Source organism: Arachis ipaensis, chromosome B07 (genome assembly GCF_000816755.2).
Source record: "Arachis ipaensis cultivar K30076 chromosome B07, Araip1.1, whole genome shotgun sequence".
NCBI classification, from domain to species: Eukaryota; Viridiplantae; Streptophyta; class Magnoliopsida; order Fabales; family Fabaceae; genus Arachis; species Arachis ipaensis.
This window is the reverse complement of record NC_029791.2, coordinates 28,001,373-28,014,781: the sequence shown is the minus strand read 5'-3', so window position 1 is coordinate 28,014,781 and position 13,409 is coordinate 28,001,373.

Below are 13,409 nucleotides of genomic sequence, written 5' to 3'. Positions count from 1 at the left end.
GCATTTTCTCAAGCGAATGCAGATGCTCCAGTTAGGGAAGTAAGATTGGAGCTATGCATGGAGTTTGAAAATCTAGAACATTTCAAGAAGGCAGTCAGGAAGTTCAACATCAACATAGGCCGAAGCATATTTTTTCCAAGAGTGGATTCAACTAGGTATAAGGCCATATGTTATGATGAGGATTGTCCATGGTAGATATACTGTGTTGAGTTAAGAAATTAACTAAATTAATTAATGATGACAAACATTATTTTGTTGGACAAATTATCTAATAAATGTTAATTATTTGTGATTAAGTGTTGCAGGCTAAAATGTATTGTTGCAACAGCCCAATATAAAAGCAAGCAGCCCAAGTGGATGAAAACTAGAAACAAGGCTGGTGGGCTATAATACAAATAGAAGCCCAAAGAAAAACAAAGCAAGAGATCAGGCGGGCCAAGCAAATCAAGACCCGATCCAAGCCCGATTTGATTTCAACAACTCTCTCCAAATTGCTCTCACACCAAAAGCAATGTTCACTGGTGCGCAGAAATCGTGACGGTTCATTCCTTGGTAACGGCGCTAAAAAATTAATACGCACGTTCATGATCTTAGTTCTTTGTCACAACTTCACACAACTAACCAGCAAGTGCACTAGGTCGTCCAAGTAATAAACCTTACGTGAGTAAGGGTCGATCCCACGGAGATTGTTGGCTTGAAGCAAGCTATGGTCACCTTGTAAATCTCAGTCAGGCGGATTCAATTGATTATGGAGATTTAATAGTTAAAAGATAAATAAAATGTAAATTAAAGATAGAGATACTTATGTAATTCATTGGTGAGAATTTCAGATAAGCATATGAAGATGCTTATTCCTCCTGAACCTTTGCTTTCCTATTGTCTTCATCCAATCATTCATACTCCTTTCTATGGCAAGCTGTATGTTAGGCGTCACCGTTATCAATGGCTACATCCTGTCCTCTCAGTGAAAATGGTCCAATGCGCTGTCACTGCATGGCTAATCATTTGTCGGTTCTCGATCATACTGGAATAGGATCCATTGATCCTTTTGCGTCTGTCACTACGCCCAGCACTCGCGAGTTTGAAGCTCGTCNTCAATACAATAATAAAAAGTCCTATTTATACTAAACTAGTTACTAGGGTTTACAGAAATGAGTAAATGATGCAGAAATCCACTTCCGGGGTCCACTTGGTGTGTGCTTGGACTGAGCATTGAGCTTTACACGTGTAGAGGCTTCTCTTGGAGTTGAACGCCAGTTTGTAACCTGTTTCTGGCGTTTAACTCCACTTTGCAACTTGTTTCTGGCGTTTAACTCCAGAATGCAGCATGGAGCTGGCGTTGAATGCCAGTTTGTATCGTCTAAACGCGGGCAAAGTATGGACTATTATATATTGCTGGAAAGCCTTGGATGTCTACTTTCCAACGCAATTGAGATCGCGCCATTTGAAGTTTTATAGCTCCAGAAAATCCATTTTGAGTGCAGGGAGGTCAGAATCCAACAGCATCTGCAGTCCTTCTTCAACCTCTGAATCTGATTTTTGCTCAAGTCCCTCAATTTCAGCCAGAAATTACCTGAAATCACAGAAAAATACACAAACTCATAGTAAAGTCCAGAAATGTGAATTTTATTTAAAAACTAATAAAAATATACTAAAAACTAACTAAATCATACTAAAAACTATGTAAAAACTAAGTCATTCATGTGGCCGCGATCGCGTGGATACCAGTTTCCTTAAAGCTCTGTTTTGCTTTCTCCTTCCTATTTTGTATGTTTCTTTTTCCATCCTTTAAGTCATTCTGCCTTAGAAAATCTGAAACTACTCAACACACTAATCACGGCATCGAATGGAAATAAAGGTAATTAAAATAATTAATTTTTAAAGCTTAGAAAACATGTTTTTCACAATATGACATAATAAGGAAGGGAAAGTAAAACCATGCAATTAATGTGAATAAGCAGGTGAAGAATTGTATAAATCACTCAAATTAAGCACAAAAGAACTCATGAAATATGGGTTTATCAGCGGTTCCAGTTGCGTTGGAAAGCTAACGTCCGGGGCTTCGATTTGATATATAATATGCCATAGTTGCCCTGACGCTAGGCAACGCGAACGCGCGCTCCACGCAGACGCATCGCAGTGATGAAAATCAGCGTGACAGATTTCTTCTCCAGCGATTTCTGGGCTGTTTTCGACCCAGTTTTCGGCCTAGAAAACACAGATTAGAGGCTATAAAGTGGGAGAATCCATTCATTCATAATCATCAGCTCATAATTCATAATTTTCATATTTTAGATATAGTTTTTAGAGGGAGAGGTTCTCTCCTCTCTCTTAGGATTTAGGATTAGGACTCCTCTTAATGGATTTAGGATTCTTTATTATTTCAACTTACAATTTCTTCTGAGTTCCAAGTTCAATATTCCTTTAATTTAACTTCTATTCTACTTTTATTTGTTCTAGCTTACTAGTTTATTTATTTTTCTTATTGATTCTCTTCTTTTCCAATTTGGCTTATGAACTTTCTAATGTCAGACTTGATTCTCTTTATTTAATATAAATTGAGGTATTTCAGATTTATGATTCTTATTTAGCTTTTTTATATTCTTGGCTTTAATTGATTAACTGGAGGCTCTTGAGTTATTAAACTTATCGTGATTGTTAATTAATTCCTCTAATTGACTGGAATTCCACTAACTCTAGTCTTTCCTTAGGAGTTGGCTAGGACTTGGGAATCTAACTAATTAGTCCACTTGACTTTCCCTTGCATTTCTAAAGGTTAACTAAGTGGGGTTAAACTCAATTCTCATAAGAGTAACTAGGATAGGACTTTCGAATTTTCATACCTTGCCAAGAGTTTTGTTAGATATTAATTTATTAATTCCTGCAATTTATTTTCCTTGTTCAAACCTTTCAAAACCCAAAAGCATTGTTTTCCATAACTAATAATAAGAACACCTCCCTGCAATTCCTTGAGAAGACGACCCGAGGTTTGAATACTTCGGTTTATAAATTTTATTGGGTTTGTTACTTGTGACAACCAAAACGTTTATAAAAAAGGATGATTGCTTGGTTTAGAAACTATACTTGCAATGGGAATTTATTCTGAATTCTAAACCGTCAAGCATGCGTTCTTCAAAATGGCGCCATTGCCGGGGAATTGCAAACGTGTGCCTTATTATTGGTTAATGTAAATATTTTCTTTTGCTTGTTTATTTGTTTTTATTTGTGTTTTTATTTTTGCTTTTTCGTAAATTAAGAGGTTATTGATTTTTATTTAGTTATTAAAAATTTTTCAAAAATTTGTTCTTGGTGTTCATCTTGATCTTCAAGTTGTTCTTAGTTGTTTTCTTCGTTTTGATGTAAAAATTTTAAGTTTGGTGTCATTTTATTGTTTTTCTCTTTCCTCATTAAATTCAAAAATATCTTTTCTCTTTATTTTAATTGAATTTTCGAATTTTCCTTTAAAAAAAAATTTCAGATTTCTATTTTAAAATTTTTATCTTATCTTATCTTAGTTTTAAATTTTAAAATTCAAATCTTTTTCAAAAAATCATATCTTTTTCAAAATCTTATCTTATCTTATTTCAAAATCAAATTTCAAATTTCAATATTTAAATTCCAAAATTCAAATTTCAAAATTTAAATTTAAAATTTTAAAAATTTTTTCAAAATTCAAATCTTTTTCAAAACTTTATCTTATATTTCAAAATTTAAAAATTCAAATTTCAAATTTCAAATTTCAACTTCAAAATCCAAATTTTAAAATTTAAAATTCAAATTTCAAATTTCAAAATTCAAAATTTAATTTTTAAATTTGTTTTTATTTTCGTTTTTAATTTTTATTTGCTATTATGAATTCTCACCCCTCTGGTTTCAAGTTTGGTTCCAATGTTGTTGTAAGGAATGAAAATTATAATGAAAATAGGCATCAAGGTTGGAAGAATCAAATATGGGAGGAGCCACAAGGATTTGATCAACCCTCTTGGCAACAACCCCCTCCAATGCACTATAACCAACAACCATTCTGTGATGCATACCAAGATGATGACTATGGTGGACCCCCTTGTAGTTACCAACAAGTCCCGCCATATGCTTATGAACCATCTCAACACAACTCTGGACCACCATACTCACAAGCCCCTTACCACCAAACACCACCATATGACCCTAACCTATATCCACCATACCAACCACCATATGAATCACACCCAGAACCACCACCTCAATATTCACCATCCCCATATCCTTATCAAGAAGAACCACCTTCCTACCATGAACCCTTTCTCCAAAATAATGAACCCTCCTATCCACCACAACCTCCATTGGATAACAGCGCCCTTAGTGTTATTCTTCAAGGGTAAGAAAAGATGAATAAAAGTGTGCTAAATTTTGCGGCTGCCTTAGGCGAGTTAATAAATCGATTAGCTTCCCAACATTTGAGCACTCAAAGTACTCTCATGGCTGCATGTGGAGAATCAAAAGAAGAGCGTAGCATGAAGGAGACACTAGAAACTTCGGTGGACAATGAGGAACATGGCTTTGTATTGGAACAAGTGGAGGAAGTCATAATAGTTGCAGAGGAAGAAATGGTTGAAGACTTGGGAGATGCTGAACCTCCATGGGAAAGTCAAGACATAGAGCCTCCTTCCAAGACGGTTGCATTTGATGTTGAGGAGGGTGTACAACCTCCAAGGCATGTCATGGTTAAGGAATTGGAAGAGGTCGATCAAGAGATGGAGATTAAAGAAGAAGAAGCACAACCTCCCATGCCCTTGGAAAGTAGTGAAGAGGAGATTAAATTGGAAGAAAGCTACCAAGAGGAAGAGGTTGATATTGAAGAAGCTTGCAAGGAGGTGGAAGTTGTCAAGAAAGAACATAAGGGAGGGGAGCTTGATATCACTTTGCCAAAGCTGCTAGAGACCTCTCCACCTAAGTCACCATCGTCCTTCACAACATTCAAGTGGGTAAAATTCATATCTCTTAGCTTTTTCATTCCACTTGAATATGGTTTACTTGAGACAGATGGTCAACTTAGAGCTCTTTGTGGCTTTAAGAGGAAGATGGTTAGTGGTTGGCAACACAATCCTTGGTTCATTATGGTAGGTAGCTCACGGCTGAATTATCATGGTCAGAAGAATACTAAATTGAATGGGTCTAGGAAGTTGTTTGGCCGCTTTAGTGAGAATTCAGATTGCTTGCCACCCGGATGGAATCATAATGATCAACAAGAAGATGGGTGCAAAAGCAAGATTTGGGACCCCGGAATTCATTCTGGCAATCAACACTCTTGGGGCCTTGTCACCTGCTTTAACCTGCTTGAAGGCTTTCTGCGCCTAATTTGGGATCCCGGAGGCCATTGGAATCACAAACATTGGTGGAGATTTCTAGATGAGTTCAAGCATAAGCCACCATAACAAAGGACTCACCAAATGTCCAACTTAAGGACTCTAACTAAAAGTGCTAGGTGGGAGACAACCCACCATGGTATGATCGTTCCTTTTTTATTTTTATTTAATTTTATTTGTTTTTGAGTTTTATTTTATTTTATTGTATTGAATCTGGAGTTTTGCATAACATCCATATTAGTATTGCATTCTGCATTTTTCATGCATAAAAAAATAATCGCACGCAACGCGACAGCGTCGCTGACGCGCCCGCATCGCTAGTGCATTGGGAAGAAAAGAAAATTGAGCAGAAAGTCACGCGAGAGCGTGGTTGGAGGCGTGCCTTTGGCACAAATTGATCCACGCGACCGCGTCACTGACGCATCCGCGTCATGTGGGAAAAATGCCTCCCACGCATCCGCGTCGCCCACGCGAACGCGTGGCCCTGTAAAATCAACGTAAACGGGTGTTTGACAGCAAGTTAGGATGGAATGAGGCTGGAACGGTGCTAGAAGTACAAGCCTTACCACGCGAGCGCGTGCCCCACGCGTCCGCGTCGATTTGCAAATATGGCCATCCACGCGATCGCGTCAACCACGCGACCGCGTCACCTAAAATTTTGGCAAAATGAATTTCAAACAGAGAGTTGCACGAACGCGAGGCTGCACTCGCGCCAATCGCACAAATCAGGCCACGCGATCGCGTGACCCACGCATCTGCATCACCTGACCTTATCGCACACCACGCGACCGCGTCGCTTGCGCCGCACAACTTATCCAGATCAGCGCCAATTATCTTATCTTTTCTTTTCTAATCCTAATTTCTTCTATCTTTTCTTCTTTCTTCTTCTTCATCTCTTTAACTTCTCATCCCTCTTCACTTCCATTCTACTTTATTTAATTTATTTGCATACTTTCATTCATTGCATTATTTTCATTAGTGTTAGAAATTTATTTGGATCATTATTTTCTATATTTTGCTTGTGAATTATTAAAGGAATTGTTTGACAATTATATATTACCTTTCAAAGGGTTGCTTGCATGTTCAATTTAATACTTTCAATAGCTTATTTACCATGCTTGCTATGTGTTTGTAAAAAATCCCATATGGCATTGTGCACTATTTTTTTATTTCTTTCTATCTACTACTCTAAATGCTTGCTTTTCACAAAACCCTTTTTATATTTTATTACTTAAATATAATTGTTATTACAAACATGTTGTTAATTTGAAAGACTTGGTAATCTAACTTGGACATTGAATGCTTGATCTATGCTACTCATGCATTTGCCAGTATGCCAATAAACACCTTGCATTTAATTGTCATTACATGCACTTGCTATATTTCCATTGATGAACTTTTCACATGTAGTCATGACCATGTGTTAATGTCATTCTTCTTTATTGTGCATTGATTACCACCTTTTCCGCTCTCTTCCTTGCTCTCACCCTTAGCTTTAAAAGTTACCTTCTTTTTCCCTTTTCAGGATGGCCACCAAGAAGGGTAAAGAGAAAGCTACTCCCAAACCACCGGCAAGGAAAGGAACAAAAAGAGCCCCAGCTGAGGAACCACAACCCCCATCCACTTGTATATCTTAGCATGCATCGAGGACGGTGCAATCTTTAAGTGTGGGGAGGTCGATACCGACTTTCAGGGGTTAGTTACCTTCTTTCCAACACCAATACTCTATTTTCTTTGTTTGTTCATTGTCGCATTTGCATATTTGATTGCATATTTGTTTGATTTTATGCATTTAGTCACTACTTGGTTAAAGTAATAAATTTCTTTTTAGGACTCTATTTTTGAAAAATTTCACTAATTTAAATTGAAAATTTTTTTATGTTAAAACTTGTTTGAAGTTGTATTTGGAACATGAATTATAGCCAAGAACACATAACCTGTGAGATTTTGAGCTTATTTATATGGTTACATTATTTAACCATAAATTTTTATTCTTGTGTGTTTTCTTCCCTATGATTGCAATCTTTGCTTTGTTCCATTTTATATGTCTACTATTTAGTGTATTTACATGCTTGCATATGATTGAGGCCATTATTTGAATTTTTACTCACTTATCCCAAATAAGCCTACCCTTTCAATTACCTTTGTTAGCCACTTTGAGCCTTTTTATCCCATTTGTTCTATATTTTACCACATCACTAGCCTTAAGCAGAAAAATAAGTAATCACCCCAATTGAATCTTTGGTTAGCTTAAGATAGAGATTGTGCATCAACTAAGTGTGGGGAAATTGTGGGAACATGGGTTAATAAGAAAATGTATCATGTTTCTAATTTATTTGAATATTGGGAATTTGGGAACCTACTCATGTAAAACCAGAAAAAAATTAAAAATCCATGTGCATTGATAAGTTATGTTTGCTTTTATGATTCAAAAAAAATTTTCAATAAATAAATAAGGAGACAAAATTACCCCAATGCTAAGTTAATAAAAAGATCAATGCACATGTGATAAAAGTAAAGAAATATCAAAAATTTGGTACATGAGTATGGAAATCATACAAAAGTGGGAATTATGGGTAGCTAGGCATGAATTTAACAGTATATAGAGTATATGTATATTAGGTGAGAGCTTAGGTTAGTCAAAAATTCATATTATAGCTCACTTGGCCATACATGTACCCTTACCTTTACCTCAGCCCCATTACAACCCTGAAAAGACCTCATGATGTTTGCATTGGTATACTAAATATTTGTTGATTGGTTAGATGAAGAATAAAGTTTAGAAAGCATGACTAGAGAAGAGTAGAGTGAATTACCCTAGACACTTGAGAGAGTTAGAGTGATATACACTACCAGTAAGGATTCAGTGCTTAATTCTATGTTTCCTGTTTTCATGAGCTATCTTCTTACAAGTTTACTTGCTTTTATTGTACGATTTGAATTAGTGAAATTTGGGTTGTATTTATCTTGAAGAACTTATTTCACTTTTAACCAAGTAGGTAGAAACATCTTAACATGTAGTTGCATTCATATAGATAGGTTGCATTTCATACATCATACCATTCCTCTTCACTCTTTTAGTTCTCTTAAGCTTAGCATGAGGACATGCTAATGTTTAAGTGTGGGGAGGTTGATAAACCACTATTTTATGGTTTATCTTGTGCTCAATTGAGTGGATTTTATCAATCGTTCATACACTTATTCATATGATTTGCATGAGTTTACGTTTTCCTTCCTGATTTTGTGCTATGATTGAAAATATGCTTCTTTGGCCTTATATTTGCTAATATTAATCCTCTCTTATTACCATTAGATGCCTTGATATGTGTGTTAAGTGATTTCAGAGTTTATAGGACAGGAATAGCTTAGAGGATGGAAAGGAAGCATGCAAAAGTGGAAGGAATACAAAAAGTTGAAGAAACTGCAAAGCTATCAGCCCGACCCTCTCGCACTAAAACTATTATAACTTGAGCTACAGAGGTCCAAACGACGCGGTTTCAGTTGCGTTGGAAAGCTAATATCCGGGGCTTCGATTTGATATATAATATGCCATAGTTGCCCTGACGCTAGGTGACGCGAACGCGCGCTCCACGCGGACGCGTCGCAGTGACAAAAATCAGCGTGGCAGATTTCTTCTCCAGCAATTTTTGGGCTGTTTTTGACCCAGTTTTCGGCCCAGAAAACATAGATTAGAGGCTATAAGGTGGGGGAATCCATTCATTCATAATTATCAGCTCATAATTCATAATTTTCATATTTTAGATGTAGTTTTTAGAGGGAGAGGTTCTCTCCTCTCTCTTAGGATTTAGGATTAGGATTCCTCTTAAAGGATTTAGCATTCTTTATTATTTCAACTTACAATTTCTTCTGAGTTCCAGGTTCAATGTTTTTTTAATTTAACTTCTATTCTACTTATTTGTTCTAGCTTACTAGTTTATTTATTTTTCTTATTGATTCTCTTCTTTTCCAATTTGGCTTATGAACTTTCCAATGTCAGACTTGATTCTCTTTATTTAATATAAATTAAGGTATTTCAGATTTATAATTCTTATTTAGCTTTTTTATATTCTTGGCTTTAATTGATTAACTGGAGGCTCTTGAGTTATTAAACTTATCGTGATTGTTAATTAATTCCTCTAATTGACTGGAATTCCACTAACTCTAGTCTTTCCTTAGGAGTTGGCTAGGACTTGGGAATCTAACTAATTAGTCCACTTGACTTTCCCTTACTTTTGTAAAGGTTAACTAAGTGGGGTTAAACTCAATTCTCATAAGAGTAACTAGGATAGGACTTCCGAATTTTCATACCTTGCCAAGGATTTTGTTAAATATTAATTTATTAATTCCTGCAATTTATTTTCCTTGTTCAAACCTTTCAAAACCCAAAAACATTGTTTTCCATAACTAATATTAAGAACACCTCCATGTAATTCCTTGAGAAGACGACCCGAAGTTTGAATACTTCGGTTTATTAATTTTATTGGGTTTGTTACTTGTGACAACCAAAACGTTTGTAAGAAAGGATGATTGCTTGGTTTAGAAACTATACTTGCAACGGGAATTTATTCTGAATTCTAAACCGTCAAGCATCCGTTCTTCACACACATTCACCTCGCATAGAACAGAGTGTACAACGGGTTTACCTTCCAATTGGGAAAATGGACGAACCACCTCCCAGGATTCATCACCGTCCCCGACTGCAATAGCATCACCCCCAAACCACAGAAGCACTTGCCATTGAAGTTCCTATTATGCACTCGTTTTGAAATTGAGCTTTCAGATACACTACAGCTCCCATTCGAAGGTGGAGTAAAGAGTCTTCGCCTCGACATTGGTATATTTTCGAAAACTTTTGTTAATATAAGGCTAGGGTTCGTGTTTGAGATGAGACAAGTTTTGAATTTGAAAAATTTTTGGGGTTTAGGGTTCATTATAACGGTCAAACAGCTCAGCAGGCCACATATGAAGCCCCCCAGGCCACGTAACACCGTGATGTGCCACGTAGGGAGCGTTACTAACAGAGTCAACGCCGGAATAACGATTTGTTAGTTTCGTCTCACGGATGTCATTATTGATAGGTACATTAGGTAATTTCTTTTTTCCGTAGGTAGATTTGTTAGCGTTCTCAACTTTCATGGGTGAAAATGATAGTTTACTCTAAAGAGAATTTAGATAAGTTGACCGAGAGTGCAGCAAACTCTATAAGATTATAGAAGTTCGACAAGGGTGCGGTCTAAAAAAAATGCATTTCGAAAAATAAAGTTAAATTATTTATTTTTAAAAATAATATTTTTTTATTTATTTCAGAAAAAAAAATCCCTTAATTTTATGAATCCTTTATTTCTCCCAAAATCTTATGAACTAACTGCGAAGTGTGCTATGAGGTTGATAAATTTCGTACACAAAAAATGTAACAATAAATAGGGCCCGAAGACAACAACTTTAAGTTTTGGAGAGATCGTATTGCTGAGAATTTTGTTCTTAATGCCGAGAAATTTTGTATTTCAAACTATGAAAATGGCACATCATGCATACAAATTTGGTTTCTTCTAAATTATTCATGGATATGTGAAATACGAAATAATAGCCACAAGCCTAGTCTTAGTTTTGAAATAGCATTTGCGGTTCTTCCAAGGTTTTATAAAGTGAAATATGAATATAGTGTTTTGGAAGAGCTAATTCATGTTAATTAACACACACCGTGAGTATACTTTCTCTGTTCACCTTGTTCTTGATTATATTGTGACAAGGTGACCTTTGAAAAGTTCCTCTTAAATGGAATTTTTCAACTTTTTTGTGTGATCACCGTCTACAATTTAAGAATGATTGTAACTTAATCTAATAATGTTATAAACAAATGGAAATATTAGAGACAAAAATAGAGTTAGTTGATGTTGGCTCAAGTTTAAGACTAAGAAAAAATATAGATTACTTAATACTAGATGTGACTGATGAACGAAATTCTTATGCCGGTATAGAAATTAGTAATGAATCTAATCGTGAGTATAGTCTAACCGACATGCAAATATCGCATCAAACAATTCTAAAATCTATGACCGAGAGTATTAATCCCGGGTCATTCTCCTTAGGAATTGTCTTAGAATGCACATCATTGATTAGGAAGTCTTTTGTGGTTTTGAGAGTTGGTGCAAGAATTTAAGCTAATCAAAGGTAAACAACAATTGGTTAAGATAAAGGCCTTGGCCAAGGATGAGTATTGGAAGTTCCATCATTGTAGTTTCCTTCGATTGTGATAAGAATTGATTATTGCTTCACTTAGTTAACCCCCTAATAATGGAAGAAAGTCAAGTGAAAGTAACTAACTTGAGTCACAAGTCCTAGCCTAACCATAGGGAAGTCTAGCTTTAGTGCACTCCAAGTCAATTAGCAAGTCTCAATTCCTAATCAACAATTAATATTCACTACTCAAGTATCTCCAATAACTCAACTCCTAAGCCAAGTAAGAGAAATCTACTCCATAACTAGGGTTGTCATTTTCACAAACAATTGGTAGGCAATCATAGAAGACATGATGAAATTGAGAGAAAAGAATTGAATTAAAGCTATCTAATCCAAGCAATCATCAACAATCAAGCAATTGAATGAAATTCCTCAATTCATTAATTAAAATTCAAAGTAACAAGGTCACAAATCTATATCCAAGTGAATGAATCAAAAGAACACTAATTAAGAGTAGAAGAAAAGTAGATCTACAACTTGTATCAAAGTGAAAGTGAATTAGCAATGGATCTCACCAAGAAATCAAAGGAGAATTGCAATGGAGAGAGTAAAATCCTAAAGAGAAGTTGGAGTTTCTCTCTCTGAAAGCAAAATGTAACTAACTACCCAAAATAGCTAGAATAATCTCTAATTGTCCCAATCTCCCTAATCCTTGGTCTTCTTATGCTCTTCCCGCCAGAATTCTGCCCCAAAACAGGGCCTTCCCTTGCCTGAAATTGCTGGTCACGTTTTCTTCTTAAAAAATCACGTGCGGCTATCGGCGCGTACGCGCACAGTACGCGTACGCGTCCCTGGGGCTTTTTGCGATCCACGCGCAGGCGCGCAGTGCGCGCGCGCATCCAAGGATTTCTAGCCCAGCCATATAAGCGCGCCGGCTTCTCATTTCGGCTCCATCTAGCCGGCTCTGAGGATGCTCATTCACGCGCACGCGTACGGTGCGCGTGCGCGCCCATGCCCAAATTCCAGAACTCTAATTTATTCCATGCTCCTTCCATTCATGCATGCTTCCTTCATCCCTTTTAGCCATTTTTGCCCTATAACTTCTGAAACCACTTAACAAACGGGTCACGGCATCGAATGGTAATAGAGGGGATTACAATATATCAATTCTAATGCAAAAGAAGCATGTTTTTATCCATGAGGCAAAATTAGGAAAGGGACACAAAATCATGCATTTTTATATGAATAAGTGTGGAAGATCATTGATAAAACCCTCAAAATCTATACATGATAAACCCTAAAAACGGGGTTTATCAGTGACAAAGCATGTAGTTTGTTTCTCCTTATCAAGACTTGTCCCAAAACTAGAGCGGATTGCCAATTAAAATGAATTCAAAATGCTAGCCACTACCTCACTTTATGGTTGATTGGTGAGTAGACTAGTTCATTTAACATGTTTAAAAAATTAATTATAGTTAATCTTAAAAAAATAACAATTGAAAATTAAATTAAAAAAGTCAATTACAACAGAATTTTTTATTATCTTTTAAATTTTTAACTTTAATAGAATTGTTTAAAATAATATCTGTCAATAGAATCATCTTTATTTTGAGAAACAAATTACATAATTTAAATATATATGAAAGTGTAAAATAAAATAAACAAAATCAATGACTAAAAGAAGAATAAAAAGAAAAAAAAGTATAGAGACATAGTTATAATATCTGATATGATATAGGAACCCAATTAAAAAAAATATAGAGACCTAATTGAAAATTTAGTAAACTATATAGACCAATAAAGTAATTAAACCTAAAAATTATATAATAGTTAGTATTTATAGCATTAGTCATCTTTTATTAAAAAAAGAAAAATAAATAAGCC